The sequence below is a fragment of the Paramacrobiotus metropolitanus genome, unplaced genomic scaffold (assembly GCF_019649055.1).
Source record: "Paramacrobiotus metropolitanus isolate TYO unplaced genomic scaffold, Prichtersi_v1.0 Parri_scaffold0000149, whole genome shotgun sequence".
Classification (NCBI taxonomy): Eukaryota; Metazoa; Tardigrada; class Eutardigrada; order Parachela; family Macrobiotidae; genus Paramacrobiotus; species Paramacrobiotus metropolitanus.
In genome coordinates this window covers 129,971-154,005 of record NW_026570369.1, presented here as the reverse complement: position 1 = coordinate 154,005, position 24,035 = coordinate 129,971, and the positions used below count along the sequence as shown (strand labels likewise).

The 24,035-nt window shown below is 37.9% G+C and overlaps 2 long non-coding RNA genes across 4 annotated transcripts; one reads left to right on the top strand and one right to left on the bottom strand.

Annotated features, from left to right (window-relative positions):
* Nucleotides 1-7,160: 7,160 nt before the first annotated feature.
* On the bottom strand, nucleotides 7,161-11,196 carry LOC129599589 (uncharacterized). 3 transcript variants are annotated; one of them, XR_008691933.1, is made up of 4 exons: nucleotides 11,146-11,196; nucleotides 10,241-10,590; nucleotides 9,490-9,624; nucleotides 7,161-7,555 (listed from the first exon to the last, which is right to left on the bottom strand). It is a non-coding gene; the product is annotated as an uncharacterized LOC129599589 (long non-coding RNA). The 3 variants fall into 3 exon arrangements; XR_008691931.1 differs by lacking the exon at nucleotides 11,146-11,196 and having other exon boundaries at nucleotides 10,241-10,689; XR_008691932.1 differs by lacking the exon at nucleotides 11,146-11,196 and having other exon boundaries at nucleotides 10,266-10,689.
* A 1,592-nt stretch (nucleotides 11,197-12,788) lies between these two features.
* LOC129599583 (uncharacterized) lies at nucleotides 12,789-22,829 on the top strand. Its single transcript, XR_008691926.1, has 3 exons — nucleotides 12,789-12,980; nucleotides 22,300-22,413; nucleotides 22,505-22,829. It is a non-coding gene; the product is annotated as an uncharacterized LOC129599583 (long non-coding RNA).
* Nucleotides 22,830-24,035: the final 1,206 nt, after the last annotated feature.

The following is a 24,035-nucleotide window of genomic DNA, read 5'->3' as shown; positions in this document are numbered from 1 at the left end:
TGAAAATCCTCAGAAAACCTAAGAAAACTTAAGAAAGCCTAAAAACTAAGAAAACCCAAAAAACGTAGGAAACCGAAGAAACCTATGATAGCCGAAACGTACAGTTGACGAAATGAACGTTGGTCGAATTAGTGTTGGCCAAAATAAAAGTTGATCGAAGTGAACTGTGCGGCAGAAATGTAACGCTGCAAGTAAGTATGTTAAGCGCGTCATTTACGCACTTTACTGACCAGCGTCGTTTACGCACTTTGTTCCTTGTCCGCTTTCCGTTGCTGCGCTTGGCCCCATTCTCGCAGTCATTTAGATTTGGACTTTCTTTAGCGCTCAGTTTTATTACGCAGAGTAATTTCACATGCATGTAGGTTGGCAGGTCGATAAAGTATACATACAACTGCGCATACAGCTCTCAATCATTGAGCAAAAGCTGAAATTGCAGACTTTGATAATGCAAAACTCTTAGCACGCATTTAAATAAAAGGTTGCAGCGTTTATTGTACGTACCGTCATTCTAATAAGAGCATGTAAAATTTTCAATGTAAAACAAAGAGTAAGCAATGTGCAATGACAAAAGAAGAATAAAATGGAATTGCAAATAAGAAATAAAAATCAGAGATGGTAGGATGTTTTGCAATAAGTATACGGTGCAGGCCCAGTAAGCTATTGCATTTATGATATTACGCAACAATTATTCACAGATTGCCTTACATTCAAAAGCAACTTGCAAGTAAAATGAGAAGCTGAAAATCTGCAAATAAATTGCAAAAATTAAGCAACCTCAGTGCGTGACGTGAGCTCGAAAGTCGTTTTAGCCTACCGGGTAAACGTCAGTGCGCTTACGCATTTTATATCGCATAGTAGTCAAGTTTAGCAAGTTAGTACACATTAATGTAGAACCGAATTAACCAGTCTAAAATCGACAAATAAGTTTCAATTAAATTTTATGTAATGCATTAGCAGAACTTTGGTTACCTATAGCATGTGTGCAATGCTTGAAAGCCAATATGTGATGGCCTGTCAGTTATAGCCCTAGATAACAGTGACTAACATGTTGAAATGAAATAAGAAGAAAGTCAATTAATAAGAAGCTTCACAACAGCGGACATTAAGTAGGCGTACTGTGCTACAATAGTAAAAATTAAAAGTCAACTGCATATACGAAAAAGGTGCACCTAACTTACACTCATTCTTTTATAAACCCACTTATATGTTTCCCGTTAAGAAAACATAAAGTAGTTTGGTATATTGCCAATAAAAATGAAAGTTTTGCACATATTTTGCACATATGTTTGGTATATTGCAAATAAAAATGAAAGATTAAAAAAGACATAGAACTCAAAGTGTGAGTTTAAATAATTAAGTAAATTAAAACTCTTAATTCCGGCATCAAATTATTTTAGACATTAATGTGAAAAGAGATACAAAAAGGTAAACTTTCTCTATTGAGTTCTCTACATAAGTTGATTCCATGGAATAAATACAGGGGTATGGGCTCTATGTGTATTTTTTCAAATGGTTAGGTTGATGTACTACAGGTACATAGTACATACATGTTATGAACGTTGATTTTAAGCGTTTAATCATGTTAAGGAGAATTTGTACTACGGTCGCAAGATGGAAAACGAGATTTTCGAAATTCTACAGTTGAAATAAGAAGGGTTATATCTATTACTGGGCGGAAGTTGAGTAAAATTAGCTTGCAACGAAAAAAATTTATTCAAGTTTTTGGTTGACTATCAGGAGCAATTTGGCGGGCTGGGGTATTTTTCTACACTGCTGCCACCTGTGGTCAAAATCAGTGAAAGAAAGATTGCTTCGAGAAGATGCCTTGTGGTTGTTATGCAACATGCCAGATTGCAAGTGTGACAGGAACAGACAAGACTCATGTTTACACAATGAGGACACAGAAAGCATGACAAAGGCGTTAGACAATGGAAAGACATAGCGCTGTCCTGTGAGTGCACATGAAAGAGTGGCCAAAGTCCACTTTTCGGTGTGCACACAACCAGTGCGGCGGCACTGCAAGCGCAGAATCGGTAAGACCAAAGGAAAGCGCAGTACAAAAGAAGGTTCTTCGTCCCATCCCGAACAATTTTTGAAAAACAACTTCTAAAATCAATAACAATTCGCAACGATTTCAGAAAATTTCACACTTTGATCAGACTAAAGAAAAATCATTTTCAAAAAGAATTGTGAAGCGTTTTTGTGGAAAATGTTTATGTACTCTTTAGAAAATAAAATAAAGTAACTTTGGGTGTAAAAAAGTTTGTTTTTTTCAGTACCGCGTGGGTTTTTTTGAAAAATCGCTCCCCAATACTTTAGTCATTCTAACGGAACACACTGCTGTTCTCAAATGAAAAATTTAAAAAATCTGCTTGAATTGTTATTGCGTCCGCAAAATAACGACCTTAAATCAGTAACTTTTACACTTTAAAAAAACCAAACCGAGTTCAGACTTCTAATATACGTAGTGAAAATATCACAGTGTTGGGTGCAGTGCACAGTTATCATGGAGCACGAAGACACGCATTGCGCCAGCGAGAACAGTCAAAAGAGGTCGAAATCAGTAGAATCTCTACTTAAGAGTAGGAAGGTTTTAAACGCAATTTGCACTGCATGCTGCATTAAATTAAATTACGTACCATGTAAAAGACGAGGAATGAAAAACGTAATTACTTTTGAGAGATTACTAGTGATGTGGTACTAAATAAAACTAAATAAATGCTATTTAATTAGTAAAAGCTTCCCTAAAATTAAATGTGTAGTAAACAGTAAAGTTTACAGGCAAAATTAGTAAAAGTAAGTAGATATTCAGCTACAATAGTAAATAGTAAGTAAATAGTAAGATTTAGCTTTCGTTAAATAAAAGTTATTTACTAATTCATTTACTAATAGAAATTTAGCGAATAACCAGATGAAAAACTCATTGCTGTACTTGGGTTGGTTCATCATTAACGGCTTTGCATACTAAAGTTGGTGCTCTAGCAGACGGTGGTAGTGCTGTTCACGTAAACGCAATGTACCACCAACCCGAAACTGCGGTTACGTTACGTATAATTATAGGCATTTGAAACAGTGAAATGCAGCAGCAGCCTGGCAAGCCGATTGTGCAGCACAGTTGTACTGTTAGATTTTGCCTTTACAGACCATATATTCGCATAAAGTACAGTAAATTTTAATTCCTTCATGAAATGCACAAGCGTCTCAGTATGATAATAACATTGAGTTACAAATTAAATTAAATTTATTTAGTATAATTAGTAAGTAAGTGGTTGGGAAAAATGGGAATAGTAAGTAATAGTAAGTATTTGAAAAATTTTGAGGTTAATAGTAAGTAATAGTAAGTAAAAGTTTTGGAAGATTAGTAAATAGTAAGTAAGGTAGCAGGAAGCTGTAGTAGCACATCACTAGAGATTACACCCCGTTCACGCCAAGTTGGCGGTGTCCATTTAAAAGTTCCCATGAACCACTAGACAATATATTTAACGTTTTCTAACTTTTATGGGATCACTGAATCTATCCAACACCATTTGCAATTTGGGTTTCCAGGATTTGAGCTTGTTACGAATTACAGGAATTTTTAAACTAGAGAAGACCACTTTCAAAACGTGCTGCAGTCCAGCTATCTCGGTTTCTTTCCTCTCACATAAAATTCGTTTTAAATTCCCGTTTATGACGTAGTCCTAGGACGCCATGTCTGTTAACTTGGCCACTTGAAGCCCCTCCTGGGTCAGGGCACCGGCATAACGGTGGGCGTGGCCAAAGTGTGGGACGATCTCCTTTGCGAGGTCACCATGCAGCCGAGGGAAGTCCTCCTTGAACATGCACCACAAAATACGATTCACGAGGTGTTAGGCGTTAACTTTTTCACCACCATCATCAGCATAAGCGCGCCGCCCTCCATTGTAACTGTTTTCAATGGACACCATCCCTTTTTTCAACTAGCGCTTTGTTCTGGCGAAAAAGCGATTTTGCTCCCCTAGGCGTTTTGCAGGTTCGGTCTAGTTGTTGACGTCTGGTTTTTTTTCACGAATCACTCTGTTGGGGGTCCTCAAATTGACCTCAATTTCAGGTGCCTAAAGTCGTTTCGGAATTTCTGGTTGAAATAAATTGTGTTTCAGCACTGCCATGACTTGTTCCTTTGGTGCCTTCGCTTCGGGAAGTGTTTCTGGCAACACTCCAACCCAAAATCCATTACGTTTTTGTTTAATGAATGCGCAAAAGAAAACTGCACTATAAACTTTAAAAACATTGGCAAAACATGCGCCATAGGGTTCGCAAGAAAATTAAAATGACACACCGCCAACTTGGCGTAAACGGGGTGTAGTTAAAACAATCTGCTCAGCTTGTTAATAATTAGATCGCGCTGAATTAGACGTACAACCTTTTGTATAGAACATTTTTTAGGAAAGCATTGCACGTGACGCTTGGTTATAAAATGGTTATGCATTACATTTACGCAGTCTAAAACGCAATGAGATTTGACGGTTTAATTTGAGGCCTATGGATTAACTATCTTATATTAAGGAGAGTCAGCAGTCTGTTTACACTGTTTAAAGTTTCAATCATTTTAAATTTGTTTTCAATTTTGCAAACTTTAATTCGGAATTTATTACATTCCAGTGCTGTGACTGCTCAAACTGTCAGCACGCATCATTTTAATTAGTTTCTGCCAGCGCAAGGTCATTGTTATGTGAACTGGCCATTGCCGAACTAAAAATATACTATCTTATGCCACAACAATTGCAATAAAATTTCAAATAATTATAATGTTGCGTATGAACTATCAAAGCAACTACGCACTGAAAATAATTACGTTATGGCTGCGTGCACGGGTAACTCATTCAAATTTTTATATTAAGTGTAAATAATATATAATTTAATTATAATTTTTTTATATAATTATTACTTATGGAAACTTACTCACTTAACCCATAATTTTCCAACGAAAAAACAGTTAAGTACCTACAGCAAGTAGAAAAATGTACTGCGAAACTTGCTGTGCATAGCAAGTACAGTATATGTTACCACCTAATGGGCCAGGTCAATTGCATCTGGGTAACCACTGCGCGTCGGGTAACGGAGAAACGCGTAAAAAATCTGTCCATAACTTAGCGAAAATTTATCGTCCAATCGTAAGTCGAGTACGCTTCCGTGGCAAAAAGAAATTGAACAACTGAAAACTGAGGTGGAACCGAAAATTTCATTTTTGATGCTTTAATGTGGTACTACATCAAAAAAGTTAATTCTAAGTTCAGGAGTGTCAATCTGGGTCGCTGGATGCACTTTTGGTTCAAACAAACAAAAATTTTGTTGATCTGTGCAGGAGAGTTACGAGTTACTCGTAGTTTGGATAACGGTTGCGCTTCGATTTCGAAGCGCAACGGTTACACGCACGGATAAGCTGAAAACACATCCCAGAATTCTGGTTTACCGATCAAATCGTTTACCAGCTTACGCGCCGTGACGTCACGATTTTTTACCCGACTGCCGCTTGCGCGTCGCGTAAGACTTACACAGAGCCATTGACCTGGACCAGTGCTTGTTAGTGCAGAACCATGAAGTTCTTGAAAGTCACAGAAACAACAGCCAAAGACGTGAGAATTTCTGTAATGCAGCCATGGCTACCGCGTTTGTTTTCCGGATGGATCATGGAACGGTCTTTTTTGAGCAGGGTCTGATGCGAACACACTTGGTGGCCGCCTATGAACCATGCAGTTGACACCATTTCTACTTGCATCAAGCCGCATAGAAAAAATCTGAGCCGTAAAACGAAGTATCTGTAACTATTTTTAAATTATGTATGGCACATGAAAAAATACGTGAGAAACCGGTCGAAAAACTGTTGTGGTTGAATAAGACCAGAAAAACTATAAATGTTACGACCGAAATTTAAAAATCATAAAAACAGTAAAAAGCCGTGCCCCAGCCAACACCCGTACGGATCCCCACAAAGGTCGCCCGTGCAAACAGCGAATACCCGTGTCCCAACTCCGTGCACGCAGCCAACAACCGTGTTTCCCCGTGCACGCAGCATCGACCAAATAATTATGATCGAAGACATTGTGATTATTAACTGGAAAGTACTGTAACCAGATCGAAAGTGAATAATTGACTATAGCGGTTCAGCGGTTGCGAATCAGTTGACTGCTATTAGCGGGCGGAATGAAATTTAAAATGCGCAGAATGAGCGCAAATAATCTTTGGGGATATATCTGAGCAAAGTTTGATTGGTGGCTGTTCAGGTAAAACTAATAGAATTTCTCAGAAAACTGTTCAAAAAACAAAACTTTCGAAGTAAAATGTCACATTTTTTAATGTCCAAGGTTTTTTCGGTCTACGCATCGGTCTACGCATCGGAAGTACTTAAAAGTTAAATGTACACATAAGAATTGCGAAATCATGGATAGCTGAGAGCCTGAGAGTATTATTATTTTATTTACTAGCGTTATTACGTCAACGTCATATGCAACCTGCGTCTTAATAGAACCCGAATGGACAATTTGCAGTCCTTTCAGCTGCCCGTACTTTTAAACCGTCTTTAGTCAGCAGGAAAGTTGCTCATTTTAACTCAATGAAAAGTCACAGATACTGTGCTAATAAATATTGTTAACTTACCTGTAACGCAACTTTTGTCAATAAAAAATACTCTCTGAGTTGTACAGCGCAGGGTGACCTTCTCTTTCAGAAGCACAGCACATCCGCAGAGAGATTCCAAAGGCAACGATGTATTTATGGAAATAGCTACTATACGATTAATGGAGAAAACGATTTTCAAACTGCAATGCGCTTGTTTATATTGCCTCGCTGGCCCCATTCATTTTTATGGTTGCTCATTACATGGACTTTATACATCCACTAGATCCGCTACACAGGCAATAACTGAGTGATAGTCATTATAATCCTGGTACAGATGTAGCCTTATCATTTTTGTACTGATTTCATTATCTTTTTATACTGATTCTAAAGTCACAAGTACAGTACAAAAAAGTTGATTATGAGCTGCATGCAAATTGTTTAGTATCTGTAATAATAAAATTTTCTGATATGTAATCTACGTAACAAAATCTTTAGTACGGTAAATACTTGCAAGTTTAAATGTTCATTTTTGCATAAAAATGCACATAAGCACTTACATTTAAACTCTGTAACTAACTTCCGTTTAGTCCGCACTGATAACGTAAATGATTTACGATACGATAATCTGCTTCTTAACAGGGCCACAGCTGTGTAGTACATAATCGGCACATCGTTATTTGATGCTATGTTTGCGCGTGAGAAAAATGATACGAATCACACGCTTGTGCAGTTGCAATCATCCACAATTGAAAAGCGGTCCACAATCTTTGGCTCAGAATTATTAACAGGATACATTCTTTTCCACGGTTGTATTCACATCACTACTGAAGCATTGCTCATAAAATATCGCCAGTCTCTAAATTTTTTTCATGATAATGCTAAACAGAGCCGATCGTTTCACATAAATTTGATGCAACAGAAGGAGAAACAGTTGTGAATTTTATGTCGCTGTTTCGGTCCTCTGGATTATGTGGATTTCCTGAAAATGTGCAATATTTCTATTAATCTGACACGACGAATGACTACACTTCCTGCTTTATTTCTGTACGGTACTAAACCGTCTCTCGTCGCAGTTAAGGTTATTATTATTGGTGAGCAATTAATGGGGTCATCATACGACATTAACGCTTTATTTAAAACAATAATGCAAAAGAGGTCATATAAGACTTGTATTCTAATAGAAACCTGTACAGAATACTAGGGCCACTTCTATTATATCAACTTTTAACCAGTGTTGTATTTACTAACGCCCCAAAACCTTACTTACTTTTTACTTTACTATTTATTTTACTATTTACTTTTCATAATCTTTGTTCTTTACTTTTACTTACTTTTTACGTTGTTTCTCGTAACCTTACTAACTTTTACTAACTTAGTAATAACTAGTAAAATAGTATTTACTATTCGTGTGTTGCGATAAATCGCAGTACGCAACCAAAGTTTTCAATATTGAATTTTACCATATTCGTTTCATAAGTATATTACGTATTTAAAACAAAAAAATGCTTCTACTCTGGGGCAGTTTGCACACCGATTAATCTTAATTTGTGCTCAGAAATGTTTTTCAACGAAGCGATTTGATTCTGTATAAAAATACAGCACTTATTTTTTAACAAAAATTAGCAAAAGTCATTACGCCGTGTCCGGTGCCAAGGTAAGTATTACAGTGAAGCGACACTAGCTTATATGCCTGACATTCACGTATCTCGCCCACCTAAGAGGTTGAAACGTCTGCAGCGCTGCGAAATTTTGGCAATTCAGAAGGAAATCTGTACTGCCAAACGTAACTGCTATGGAAAAAAGCATGTTCACAGAATTCTGTTCATTCCCTTCACTTTTATCTGTTGCGGACGCTTATTAAAAAGACTGATTTACTAATTGAACTATTCCCGTTTCGTGCTTCTTACTTTTACTTACTATTTACTTCTCAAGCCACGGCTGCTCTTACTTTTGCTGCTTTTACTTTTGCTGCTTACTTACTTTTAATTAATTAGTAAGAGGCAAAAAGGCTTACTAAGTAAGGTTTACTATTTACTTTTACTAACCAGGGCAGATTTTCCGATTCAAACTCAGAAAAATCTAATCTTTTGCATAAACATAGTATGCCATCGCAGTATATTTAAAAAATAATTTCAGCTGCTGACATCAAAGGTGCATGTGTGCGTTAAGACGACAGAGTCAGAAAATTTTGCCATTTTTGTAGCGTTAAGACGACAGAGTAGAAAAACCATTTTGTAGCTGCGATTCTTTGCAGTAGTGCAAGAGTACGTACCACATATCGCCACTGTATTTGCATCTGAATTTTGCTTTTCCTCACTGTGTGCAGTGTGCTCCCGAAACTTGTGATAAATATTAAAGTTCAATATTTTTTAAGGGTGCTATAGTCGTACACTGTCATTCGGTAAAAGAGGAGAATTTCCTGATTTATTATTATTACACTGATGCAAACAGCTGTTAGAGTACTGCACTAGTGCAGTGCAACAGTATGTGCTATTACTTAATTATTAATTTTGTTTGGCCACGCCATTTGAGTGTGAGTAGCTAAAATTATTATTTTAAATATACTGCGATGGTATACTATGTTTCTGCCAAAGATCAGATTTTTCTGAATTTGGACCCGGAAAATGTGCCCTGGTAAGTAAAGCAACACTGCTTTTAACGCGTATTTACGGAAGAAACATAAGCAGAAACCAAATACGATGAATAGTGCAGCAACATGATAATTGAGGGCTTTGTTTTATGTATTATGAAAAGGTTGATTGCGTGTTAGTTTTATTTAACACTTAGTTTAAACTTGTAAATTAACCGAATTTCCAGTGTGAACCCTATCTAAAAAACGCACGCGCGTGAAAACCGACCAAATGGTTTCCTTAATTTTTGAACGTGAGTTGATTATCCTATTCAACTAATTACCTTCGGTGCATATGCAATTAAATACATTCTTCATTTTTATTTATCCAGATGTTTAATATTCCAGTTTTAAAACAGGTTTATGAGGCCTCATAATGCGGAATAGTGATTTTGGAGTTTCTGCTTTGTCCAGACAACCTAAAAACAATATAGTAAATTCGGCAGAGCAATAGTTGAGTTGAAGTGATTTTACTTGGAGTTGCACTACTGATGAAGTTCGCGGTATTTGTTAAACTTTACTAGGGCGCTACACTTTAATTAATTAAATATCAAAGACCAATAAAGTTTGAAATACAAATTAGTAACTGCATTTGCTTTAACAAATCATTGTGATCACAACTTTTGCCGTTATATTGCGGTAGTGATAATTTTTAATTTTATCAGTTTACATTGATAGCTTGGTATTATCATATCTAGTTACACAAAAAGATTTTTAAATACATTGCTTACAAAAGTTAAACATTTTTTGAGATGCAATTTAGGTAAACTGGTAAAAGTTGTGGAAAGAGCAAAAATCTGAATATTACGCCATAATTATGCGCACATTTCGTATTCAATGAAAGGTCATGAAAACACTGTAATTATTATTTCCTTACCTGCATTGTCGATAACGGCAGTCTGCTTATAACGAAAGGGCACCCGAGCTTTACAGTACAGGATGACCTTTCCCTTTTAGCAGCATAGCATAACATCCGCATCCGAATTAACCTACAGATGTTATGCTATGCTACTGGAAGGGAAAGGTCATCTCTACCTTTATGACCTGTCTCCAGGATTACCATTCTTTCCAGTAGCATAGCATGGCATTTGTAGATAGTTTTCATATCCAAGATGGTCTTTTCCTTCCAGTAACATAGGATCACATCCGCAAATAGATTCCAAAGCCAATGCTAAGTCTATTCAAGTGGCTACAGCTAACTCACGAGAAAAATGATTGTTTTTAGACGAAAATTGCCCTTAAACAGTCTTGGCCTAGTCAGCTTGGAATTGGTCAGGTGCAGGGACTCCATACAGCGGAACCATTCATTATAATTCGTTACGCCAGGATCGACTCCGTGGTATCGATTAAATTCCGGGTACACGCCAAAGACAGCAGCTCCAGACCTTAAAGTCGTAACATGCATAAACTTTCTGTATTTATAACTGCACCTACTATAGTAAATTCGGCAATTACTAAAATTATGTAATAAACTTTGATCGTAGATAAACTACTGAAACGCGATACTATTTAATATGTTGGCTATGTCAACGGCATCTGTTCAATAATTTCTGGTCGTCCTGTAGTACTCGTTTTTTTGGACGCGTTTACGGTGAAGATTATGATTATTCGGGACAGCTAATAATAATAATTTTAGATTTAGTTTTTATTCGATATTATCAAATTTGAGGGTTAAAACTGTTTTGTTCAGCTTGACGTATAATCTAAATCATCTTATGAACAAGTACGGTTTTTCCAATACACAACCCAGTTTTTTAGTGCACAATTAGCTGGCAGTCGTATTCTATTAAAGCGGTTATGTAACCCTAAGATTTCTTTTGCAGCATAACTAAATTTGGTGACGATCGCGAAGAACTTTCTACAATCAAAAGCGTAAGGGAAGAAATTTAACTTTTCCGTAAATAATTTGAATTTTACAACAGTTATTTTATTTCAAATACCTTTGTAAGAAGCCGCAGCAGTTGGTGGAATGTCTTCGCATAAACCTGGACATCAGAAGGAATTACCACTTTCTTGAAAACCTGTTAGGTGACACTAGTACTAACGCGTATATTCAACTATACACCTAGATCAGCTAGTACTGTAGAAATAAAATTCCTTGCTGTAACGACCTTTGTAGGTAGCCGCAGCATTTGGTGGAATGTCTGCACAAAACGTGGAGATCTGAAGAAATTACCAAATTTTGAAAACCTGTCAGATGACACCGGTATCATCGCGTATGTTCAACTATACGCCGCAAGCAGCTAGTACTGTAGAAATAAAATTCCATGCTGTGACGACTGCCAGGGGCGCAACTGCCCCAGAGTAGAAGCATTTTTTTTGTTTTACATACGTAATATACTTATGAAACGAATATGGTAAAATTCAATATTGAAAACTTTGGTTGCGTACTGCGATTTATCGCAACACACGAATAGTAAATACTATTTTACTAGTTATTACTAAGTTAGTAAAAGTTAGTAAGGTTACGAGAAACAACGTAAAAAGTAAGTAAAAGTAAAGAACAAAGATTATGAAAAGTAAATAGTAAAATAAATAGTAAAGTAAAAAGTAAGTAAGGTTTTGGGGCGTTAGTAAATACAACACTGGTTAAAAGTTGATATAATAGAAGTGGCCCTAGTATTCTGTACAGGTTTCTATTAGAATACAAGTCTTATATGACCTCTTTTGCATTATTGTTTTAAATAAAGCGTTAATGTCGTATGATGACCCCATTAATTGCTCACCAATAATAATAACCTTAACTGCGACGAGAGACGGTTTAGTACCGTACAGAAATAAAGCAGGAAGTGTAGTCATTCGTCGTGTCAGATTAATAGAAATATTGCACATTTTCAGGAAATCCACATAATCCAGAGGACCGAAACAGCGACATAAAATTCACAACTGTTTCTCCTTCTGTTGCATCAAATTTATGTGAAACGATCGGCTCTGTTTAGCATTATCATGAAAAAATTTAGAGACTGGCGATATTTTATGAGCAATGCTTCAGTAGTGATGTGAATACAACCGTGGAAAAGAATGTATCCTGTTAATAATTCTGAGCCAAAGATTGTGGACCGCTTTTCAATTGTGGATGATTGCAACTGCACAAGCGTGTGATTCGTATCATTTTCTCACGCGCAAACATAGCATCAAATAACGATGTGCCGATTATGTACTACACAGCTGTGGCCCTGTTAAGAAGCAGATTATCGTATCGTAAATCATTTACGTTATCAGTGCGGACTAAACGGAAGTTAGTTACAGAGTTTAAATGTAAGTGCTTATGTGCATTTTTATGCAAAAATGAACATTTAAACTTGCAAGTATTTACCGTACTAAAGATTTTGTTACGTAGATTACATATCAGAAAATTTTATTATTACAGATACTAAACAATTTGCATGCAGCTCATAATCAACTTTTTGTACTGTACTTGTGACTTTAGAATCAGTATAAAAGATAATGAAATCAGTACAAAATGATAAGGCTACATCTGTACCAGGATTATAATGACTATCACTCAGTTATTGCCTGTGTAGCGGATCTAGTGGATGTATAAAGTCCATGTAATGAGCAACCATAAAAATGAATGGGGCCAGCGAGGCAATATAAACAAGCGCATTGCAGTTTGAAAATCGTTTTCTCCATTAATCGTATAGTAGCTATTTCCATAAATACATCGTTGCCTTTGGAATCTCTCTGCGGATGTGCTGTGCTTCTGAAAGAGAAGGTCACCCTGCGCTGTACAACTCAGAGAGTATTTTTTTATTGACAAAAAGTTGCGTTACAGGTAAGTTAACAATATTTATTAGCACAGTATCTGTGACTTTTCATTGAGTTAAAATGAGCAACTTTCCTGCTGACTAAAGACGGTTTAAAAGTACGGGCAGCTGAAAGGACTGCAAATTGTCCATTCGGGTTCTATTAAGACGCAGGTTGCATATGACGTTGACGTAATAACGCTAGTAAATAAAATAATAATACTCTCAGGCTCTCAGCTATCCATGATTTCGCAATTCTTATGTGTACATTTAACTTTTAAGTACTTCCGATGCGTAGACCGATGCGTAGACCGAAAAAAACCTTGGACATTAAAAATGTGACATTTTTACTTCGAAAGTTTTGTTTTTTGAACAGTTTTCTGAGAAATTCTATTAGTTTTTACCTGAACAGCCACCAATCAAACTTTGCTCAGATATATCCCCAAAGATTATTTGCGCTCATTCTGCGCATTTTAAATTTCATTCCGCCCGCTAATAGCAGTCAACTGATTCGCAACCGCTGAACCGCTATAGTCAATTATTCACTTTCGATCTGGTTACAGTACTTTCCAGTTAATAATCACAATGTCTTCGATCATAATTATTTGGTCGATGCTGCGTGCACGGGGAAACACGGTTGTTGGCTGCGTGCACGGAGTTGGGACACGGGTATTCGCTGTTTGCACGGGCGACCTTTGTGGGGATCCGTACGGGTGTTGGCTGGGGCACGGCTTTTTACTGTTTTTATGATTTTTAAATTTCGGTCGTAACATTTATAGTTTTTCTGGTCTTATTCAACCACAACAGTTTTTCGACCGGTTTCTCACGTATTTTTTCATGTGCCATACATAATTTAAAAATAGTTACAGATACTTCGTTTTACGGCTCAGATTTTTTCTATGCGGCTTGATGCAAGTAGAAATGGTGTCAACTGCATGGTTCATAGGCGGCCACCAAGTGTGTTCGCATCAGACCCTGCTCAAAAAAGACCGTTCCATGATCCATCCGGAAAACAAACGCGGTAGCCATGGCTGCATTACAGAAATTCTCACGTCTTTGGCTGTTGTTTCTGTGACTTTCAAGAACTTCATGGTTCTGCACTAACAAGCACTGGTCCAGGTCAATGGCTCTGTGTAAGTCTTACGCGACGCGCAAGCGGCAGTCGGGTAAAAATCGTGACGTCACGGCGCGTAAGCTGGTAAACGATTTGATCGGTAAACCAGAATTCTGGGATGTGTTTTCAGCTTATCCGTGCGTGTAACCGTTGCGCTTCGAAATCGAAGCGCAACCGTTATCCAAACTACGAGTAACTCGTAACTCTCCTGCACAGATCAACAAAATTTTTGTTTGTTTGAACCAAAAGTGCATCCAGCGACCCAGATTGACACTCCTGAACTTAGAATTAACTTTTTTGATGTAGTACCACATTAAAGCATCAAAAATGAAATTTTCGGTTCCACCTCAGTTTTCTTGTTCAATTTCTTTTTTGCCACGGAAGCGTACTCGACTTACGATTGGACGATAAATTTTTCGCTAAGTTATGGACAGATTTTTACGCGTTTCTCCGTTACCCGACGCGCAGTGGTTACCCAGATGCAATTGACCTGGCCCATTAGGTGGTAACATATACTGTACTTGCTATGCACAGCAAGTTTCGCAGTACATTTTTCTACTTGCTGTAGGTACTTAACTGTTTTTTCGTTGGAAAATTATGGGTTAAGTGAGTAAGTTTCCATAAGTAATAATTATATAAAAAAATTATAATTAAATTATATATTATTTACACTTAATATAAAAATTTGAATGAGTTACCCGTGCACGCAGCCATAACGTAATTATTTTCAGTGCGTAGTTGCTTTGATAGTTCATACGCAACATTATAATTATTTGAAATTTTATTGCAATTGTTGTGGCATAAGATAGTATATTTTTAGTTCGGCAATGGCCAGTTCACATAACAATGACCTTGCGCTGGCAGAAACTAATTAAAATGATGCGTGCTGACAGTTTGAGCAGTCACAGCACTGGAATGTAATAAATTCCGAATTAAAGTTTGCAAAATTGAAAACAAATTTAAAATGATTGAAACTTTAAACAGTGTAAACAGACTGCTGACTCTCCTTAATATAAGATAGTTAATCCATAGGCCTCAAATTAAACCGTCAAATCTCATTGCGTTTTAGACTGCGTAAATGTAATGCATAACCATTTTATAACCAAGCGTCACGTGCAATGCTTTCCTAAAAAATGTTCTATACAAAAGGTTGTACGTCTAATTCAGCGCGATCTAATTATTAACAAGCTGAGCAGATTGTTTTAACTACACCCCGTTTACGCCAAGTTGGCGGTGTGTCATTTAATTTTCTTGCGAACCCTATGGCGCATGTTTTGCCAATGTTTTAAAGTTTATAGTGCAGTTTTCTTTTGCGCATTCATTAAACAAAAACGTAATGGATTTTGGGTTGGAGTGTTGCCAGAAACACTTCCCGAAGCGAAGGCACCAAAGGAACAAGTCATGGCAGTGCTGAAACACAATTTATTTCAACCAGAAATTCCGAAACGACTTTAGGCACCTGAAATTGAGGTCAATTTGAGGACCCCCAACAGAGTGATTCGTGAAAAAAAACCAGACGTCAACAACTAGACCGAACCTGCAAAACGCCTAGGGGAGCAAAATCGCTTTTTCGCCAGAACAAAGCGCTAGTTGAAAAAAGGGATGGTGTCCATTGAAAACAGTTACAATGGAGGGCGGCGCGCTTATGCTGATGATGGTGGTGAAAAAGTTAACGCCTAACACCTCGTGAATCGTATTTTGTGGTGCATGTTCAAGGAGGACTTCCCTCGGCTGCATGGTGACCTCGCAAAGGAGATCGTCCCACACTTTGGCCACGCCCACCGTTATGCCGGTGCCCTGACCCAGGAGGGGCTTCAAGTGGCCAAGTTAACAGACATGGCGTCCTAGGACTACGTCATAAACGGGAATTTAAAACGAATTTTATGTGAGAGGAAAGAAACCGAGATAGCTGGACTGCAGCACGTTTTGAAAGTGGTCTTCTCTAGTTTAAAAATTCCTGTAATTCGTAACAAGCTCAAATCCTGGAAACCCAAATTGCAAATGGTGTTGGATAGATTCAGTGATCCCATAAAAGTTAGAAAACGTTAAATATATTGTCTAGTGGTTCATGGGAACTTTTTAAATGGACACCGCCAACTTGGCGTGAACGGGGTGTAATCTCTAGTGATGTGCTACTACAGCTTCCTGCTACCTTACTTACTATTTACTAATCTTCCAAAACTTTTACTTACTATTACTTACTATTAACCTCAAAATTTTTCAAATACTTACTATTACTTACTATTCCCATTTTTCCCAACCACTTACTTACTAATTATACTAAATAAATTTAATTTAATTTGTAACTCAATGTTATTATCATACTGAGACGCTTGTGCATTTCATGAAGGAATTAAAATTTACTGTACTTTATGCGAATATATGGTCTGTAAAGGCAAAATCTAACAGTACAACTGTGCTGCACAATCGGCTTGCCAGGCTGCTGCTGCATTTCACTGTTTCAAATGCCTATAATTATACGTAACGTAACCGCAGTTTCGGGTTGGTGGTACATTGCGTTTACGTGAACAGCACTACCACCGTCTGCTAGAGCACCAACTTTAGTATGCAAAGCCGTTAATGATGAACCAACCCAAGTACAGCAATGAGTTTTTCATCTGGTTATTCGCTAAATTTCTATTAGTAAATGAATTAGTAAATAACTTTTATTTAACGAAAGCTAAATCTTACTATTTACTTACTATTTACTATTGTAGCTGAATATCTACTTACTTTTACTAATTTTGCCTGTAAACTTTACTGTTTACTACACATTTAATTTTAGGGAAGCTTTTACTAATTAAATAGCATTTATTTAGTTTTATTTAGTACCACATCACTAGTAATCTCTCAAAAGTAATTACGTTTTTCATTCCTCGTCTTTTACATGGTACGTAATTTAATTTAATGCAGCATGCAGTGCAAATTGCGTTTAAAACCTTCCTACTCTTAAGTAGAGATTCTACTGATTTCGACCTCTTTTGACTGTTCTCGCTGGCGCAATGCGTGTCTTCGTGCTCCATGATAACTGTGCACTGCACCCAACACTGTGATATTTTCACTACGTATATTAGAAGTCTGAACTCGGTTTGGTTTTTTTAAAGTGTAAAAGTTACTGATTTAAGGTCGTTATTTTGCGGACGCAATAACAATTCAAGCAGATTTTTTTAAATTTTTCATTTGAGAACAGCAGTGTGTTCCGTTAGAATGACTAAAGTATTGGGGAGCGATTTTTCAAAAAAACCCACCCGGTACTGAAAAAAACAAACTTTTTTACACCCAAAGTTACTTTATTTTATTTTCTAAAGAGTACATAAACATTTTCCACAAAAACGCTTCACAATTCTTTTTGAAAATGATTTTTCTTTAGTCTGATCAAAGTGTGAAATTTTCTGAAATCGTTGCGAATTGTTATTGATTTTAGAAGTTGTTTTTCAAAAATTGTTCAGGATGGGACGAAGAACCTTCTTTTGTACTGCGCTTTCCTTTGGTCTTACCGATTCTGCGCTTGCAGTGCCGCCGCACTGGTTGTGTGCACACCGAAAAGTGGACTTTGGCCACTCTTTCATGTGCACTCACAGGACAGCGCTATGTCTTTCCATTGTCTAACGCCTTTGTCATGCTTTCTGTGTCCTCATTGTGTAAACATGAGTCTTGTCTGTTCCTGTCACACTTGCAATCTGGCATGTTGCATAACAACCACAAGGCATCTTCTCGAAGCAATCTTTCTTTCACTGATTTTGACCACAGGTGGCAGCAGTGTAGAAAAATACCCCAGCCCGCCAAATTGCTCCTGATAGTCAACCAAAAAACTTGAATAAATTTTTTCGTTGCAAGCTAATTTTACTCAACTTCCGCCCAGTAATAGATATAACCCTTCTTATTTCAACTGTAGAATTTCGAAAATCTCGTTTTCCATCTTGCGACCGTAGTACAAATTCTCCTTAACATGATTAAACGCTTAAAATCAACGTTCATAACATGTATGTACTATGTACCTGTAGTACATCAACCTAACCATTTGAAAAAATACACATAGAGCCCATACCCCTGTATTTATTCCATGGAATCAACTTATGTAGAGAACTCAATAGAGAAAGTTTACCTTTTTGTATCTCTTTTCACATTAATGTCTAAAATAATTTGATGCCGGAATTAAGAGTTTTAATTTACTTAATTATTTAAACTCACACTTTGAGTTCTATGTCTTTTTAATCAGGTTCAGGTTATAGCTGTTGACCATTACCCGATATCAAATGCACAAACACGTATTTATGGTTACGCATTCTGCACGTGCAAAACTTTCATTTTTATTGGCAATATACCAAACTACTTTATGTTTTCTTAACGGGAAACATATAAGTGGGTTTATAAAAGAATGAGTGTAAGTTAGGTGCACCTTTTTCGTATATGCAGTTGACTTTTAATTTTTACTATTGTAGCACAGTACGCCTACTTAATGTCCGCTGTTGTGAAGCTTCTTATTAATTGACTTTCTTCTTATTTCATTTCAACATGTTAGTCACTGTTATCTAGGGCTATAACTGACAGGCCATCACATATTGGCTTTCAAGCATTGCACACATGCTATAGGTAACCAAAGTTCTGCTAATGCATTACATAAAATTTAATTGAAACTTATTTGTCGATTTTAGACTGGTTAATTCGGTTCTACATTAATGTGTACTAACTTGCTAAACTTGACTACTATGCGATATAAAATGCGTAAGCGCACTGACGTTTACCCGGTAGGCTAAAACGACTTTCGAGCTCACGTCACGCACTGAGGTTGCTTAATTTTTGCAATTTATTTGCAGATTTTCAGCTTCTCATTTTACTTGCAAGTTGCTTTTGAATGTAAGGCAATCTGTGAATAATTGTTGCGTAATATCATAAATGCAATAGCTTACTGGGCCTGCACCGTATACTTATTGCAAAACATCCTACCATCTCTGATTTTTATTTCTTATTTGCAATTCCATTTTATTCTTCTTTCGTCATTGCACATTGCTTACTCTTTGTTTTACATTGAAAATTTTACATGCTCTTATTAGAATGACGGTACGTACAATAAACGCTGCAACCTTTTATTTAAATGCGTGCTAAGAGTTTTGCATTATCAAAGTCTGCAATTTCAGCTTTTGCTCAATGATTGAGAGCTGTATGCGCAGTTGTATGTATACTTTATCGACCTGCCAACCTACATGCATGTGAAATTACTCTGCGTAATAAAACTGAGCGCTAAAGAAAGTCCAAATCTAAATGACTGCGAGAATGGGGCCAAGCGCAGCAACGGAAAGCGGACAAGGAACAAAGTGCGTAAACGACGCTGGTCAGTAAAGTGCGTAAATGACGCGCTTAACATACTTACTTGCAGCGTTACATTTCTGCCGCACAGTTCACTTCGATCAACTTTTATTTTGGCCAACACTAATTCGACCAACGTTCATTTCGTCAACTGTACGTTTCGGCTATCATAGGTTTCTTCGGTTTCCTACGTTTTTTGGGTTTTCTTAGTTTTTAGGCTTTCTTAAGTTTTCTTAGGTTTTCTGAGGATTTTCAAGTTTATTATTAGGTTTCTTAGGTTTCTCATTCTCGTCATTTTTTGCCATGCGCAATAATCACACTCCATTCCGACAGCCGCGAAAGTTCACAAACGGTAGCATCTCATACTCTACATATATAAGTTGATTATGCAAAATAACGGCGCTGTAAAACCCCCATAGCATTTGAGCAGCACGGGTATTAATTTCATGCACGGATATTAATTTTACTCTTTTTTGTATGAAGGCTGCGCTTTAATTAATCATGAAGTGTGTAGAGCACGTAGAACTACATCTCACTTGGCTAAATACTTCTAGAATAATGATTCTATTGCTGATTTCCATTTTCTTTCCCGGAACAGCTAGATTGCCCGTGGTGATGTTCAGATAGTAATGACTGTCGAAAACAAAGTGCAAACAATTAATTGGCACTCAGAAGCGCTAATGTTCGGCTTGACACAACGATTTGCAGGATTTCCATAGAAATTTATCAATGAATTCTAATTCAGTAAAAACCAAGAAACAACTAATACTGCTATCATCGCTGCATAATAATGTAATCCTTCTTTTGCACGTTAGTATAACCAGCTTTAACAATTGTAATATAATAATTACGTGCAGGATGAGAAAACCACAATACCGTTCTAAATGATATTTTATTAAATTAAGGTCCGTACAATAACGCTGGTAGTTTTTAATTATAGTATGTGCGCTCAGAGTTTTATGTTATCGATTATTAAACTTTGTTGCGTAGTGTGCGTAGTTGCAGGCTGTACGACCTAACATCTGCATGCATGCATCTGTCTATACTCTATATGCATTTCTGTCAGTGATAACAGCTGAATGCTGGACAGAGTCCATTTCTGAACATGCCTGTGAGAACAGGGCCAAGAGACAAAGTGCGGTAGCAACGGTTGTAAGTAAATGGCATAAGCATACGCACTGGTTTGTAACGCCACTGTACATGCATTTACCTAATCGTAAATATTTTTAGTTCGACTGTATTTCCATGCAGGCGAAAATTACAACATAACTAATTCAGGTTGATTATGCTGTAAAATTAATTGCACACTGATCTGAACATTTACTAATAATCAGGCAGGCAAATAAGAAAATCGAAAATAAAAAATAACCTGTTATTTTAGGAATTTTTGGAAAACTTTGCTATTAATCAAGTAGTTGGGAAAATAACAAAGTACAGTGCAGAAGCACTCGTGCTGTAATGGGAAGAACAATTTCTACGTGTTGCACTTGCGTATACTGTAATAATACGCTTGCGTATACACATGGATACCGGAAACCGATTTCTACGTGTTGCACTTGCGTATACTGTAATAATACGCTTGCGTATACACATGGATACCGTATAAAGTGATAACGACTTCATAACTTTGCCCAGTTCTTAGTTTTGACATTTAGAGTTAACGTAAACGTATTAATACGTATTGTAGTACAGTAATTGCACTTCCGTATACTGTATTAATACGCGTACGTAGTACATAGATACCGTTTACGTACCTCCCTGAAGTTGAGTTAAACTTCATTTTTAACTTTAATCAATTACTTTTAATCAGTTTTCACTTTTACGTACACAGGTATACGTATACCGGTTCATTAGAATGACGTAAGCGTAGCTCCCTAACGTATAGGAAATCCCTTTTATCAGATTTCACTTGGACCCCTAGGGGGGAATCAATATTCAAGTCAGGGGTGGGTCATTTTCCCGTTCAGTGAAATGGCATTTCACTCATCAGAGGAGCAGTGCGTGCTGGGTGAGGTATGGCATTGTCCGCACTGATAGTGCGCATTTGCTCTAGCCGGTGCAATACCTCTTGTGATCAGTAGCGAATTTTAGATTTCACAAAACAGATTTCCGTCCAGTTCGACTTGCGGGTACAAGTTGGCGTTACGGGTCGATTACCGTCCGTTCGCGACGTAAGGCGCCGTAACCTAACGTCGTTGGCTGACGCGTAAAAACTATCTGCCTTGCGTGGATCTATGCAACGGCTCAGACGTATGGCTGAGCAACAAGTCAGCGCATGCTGCCTGTGGATCTTTTTTATGTGCTCTAACCGCCTCCCCGAGAGCAGGTTGGTCACGCTCTCGGTACTCTTGACTCGATTTATTTTTCAGCTGTACGTCACGGCAAGTGTGCATCCGTACAAGCATTTTAAACGCTGTTCAATCTGGTACCGTACTGTTTATGTGACGCAGTAGTTTCTGGTGGACGGAGCCTGAACTATGTGAAATCTAAAATTCCCTAGTATGTGCTCGCGCTTACGGTACGCTGGCGTGTGGAGTACAACAGGCATAACGCCCGCAAGCAATAATTGCACGCTGGCGCGTGTGATACGGTGGTCTCGCGTTCAAAAATTTTGCACGCTGATGAGTGAATTACCTAGCCGGCCGGACACGCTATCAAGGCAGGTAGCGCTGGCGCAAGGCATGGGCGAGAAAACTGCAAAAACCGTTTACGCTGTTGGGCACCGCACACCGGCGCTTAGTTCTCTACGCACGCGGAATGATGCACAGAGTTTTTATCAAGCATCTAATGACAGAGGCACTTGACGTGTATTATAAGCAAGCTGGATTAATTCAGAACAAGAGTTTTCATCAAAATTTCTTGCAGAAGAACTTATAAGCAAGCTGCGATCAATTCAGGTCAAGAGTTTTTATCAATACCTCTTGCAGAATGACTCATGAAGGGCTCTGCGTTCCTCATCGATGTTCGAAAAAACGACAAGAAGCCCTCGCGAAAAGCTCCCGCATCTTTAACTTCCGAAGACCCTAAAGAGAAATTAAACTGTAAAGTCTGCTATGAAAATGATTCTTAGAAGAACTTATAAGCAAGCTGCGATCAATTCAGGTCAAGAGTTTTTATCAATACCTCTTGCAGAATGACTCATGAAGGGCTCTGCGTTCCTCATCGATGTTCGAAAAAACGACAAGAAGCCCTCGCGAAAAGCTCCCGCATCTTTAACTTCCGAAGACCCTAAAGAGAAATTAAACTGTAAAGTCTGCTATGAAAATGATTCGGAAATCATGTTCAGGCCATGCGGTCATTTAGTGTGCTGTGCAAAATGTTCAAGCAAGCTGCTGCTGTGCCTAATTTGTCGGGGTGTCATTTTCCATAAGTGCTGGGCTTTCTTCTGTTAGTTTTTACTGTCTGTATAATACATGTTCATTCATGTTCATAGAAGAAAGAAGGTGGGGAAAATAAAAAAAAAAGAGGGCGAAGAAGAGGGTGGAGAAAAATAACTAAAGAAAGGGGACATTCGGCTCCAGTCCGGTTCAAAACGACTGAAAACCGAACCGATTACAAACCGAACCGCGGACCGGTCGAAAACCGGGCAGATTCGTAGCTGACGGTAAACTAGCGCTATATCTTCTTGCACTTGTACCAATCGGATGTTTTGACTTTCAGTTTAGTGATACAGTGCACTTCGCCATCAAATGCACTTGCTTGCAGTTTTGCAGCCTTTTTGACGAGCGGGAAGCCCAGATATGTGACTGTAATGTGTTGGGAGCCCATATATAAGATTTATCAAAGTACTGTAATAACGGTTTTGAGTTACCCAAAAATAAATATAGCAGTCTCTGAAAATACGTCACATCCTGAAGCCAAATAATGCCAATTGGAAAATAAATTACAACTTCTTTCAAAAGTGTTGCGATTCTGTAACAACTATTCAACAATAGCAAAAATGTTTTGACAAAACAAGCTACCCAAGTATTCTGTGGATAAAATTAAAATTAAAATTCCGATTGTTAGGAAAACTGCTAAAAAAAATTGCAAAAATTTGTCCGGGGGTCCTATTCCGACTAGGATGACGTCCACTGGGTCTCCTGTCCAATGTCGTCCGGTAAGCTGGGTCCGGGGCGTCGGTTCCCGAGTTACCCGTCGTAACCGGCTAAATTCACCAAGGTCGGATAAGCATAGTTGAACACCTACTTCCGACTCGTATCCGTCCGATAGGGATAGAGAGGCACTGTTGTGGTTGCAAACGCCGAAGCATCCTCTCTGGATGGGAGAATTAGACCGTGTTCGGTTGGCCAAGGTCGGCTTACCGGTAAGTCGACCGGCAGCATGGAAATCCGGCTAAGTTCCCGATTCCGAAATTCAGGTCCGAAAAAGCTGTGCCTAGGTCATGCGGCCTGTGTGGTCGTCAAGTACATCAATTCCGTTCGAAAGTGATTGGTTAAAACCGTTCACTCTGCTACCACGAACCCGGTTATGAAGTTATCCGATGCGAACTCTCTCGAAGGTCCGGTCGGAAATCTTGAGTTTATTTGATGGAAATGTTCAGTTGACTCCCATCCAATGGATTCCGTTGTTATTCGACCTGTAGTCGGGGACAATGTTATCCGACTCGAAGTCGGTCATAATGGTATCCGACTCGAGGTCGGTTATTCCATCCGTCGATGGT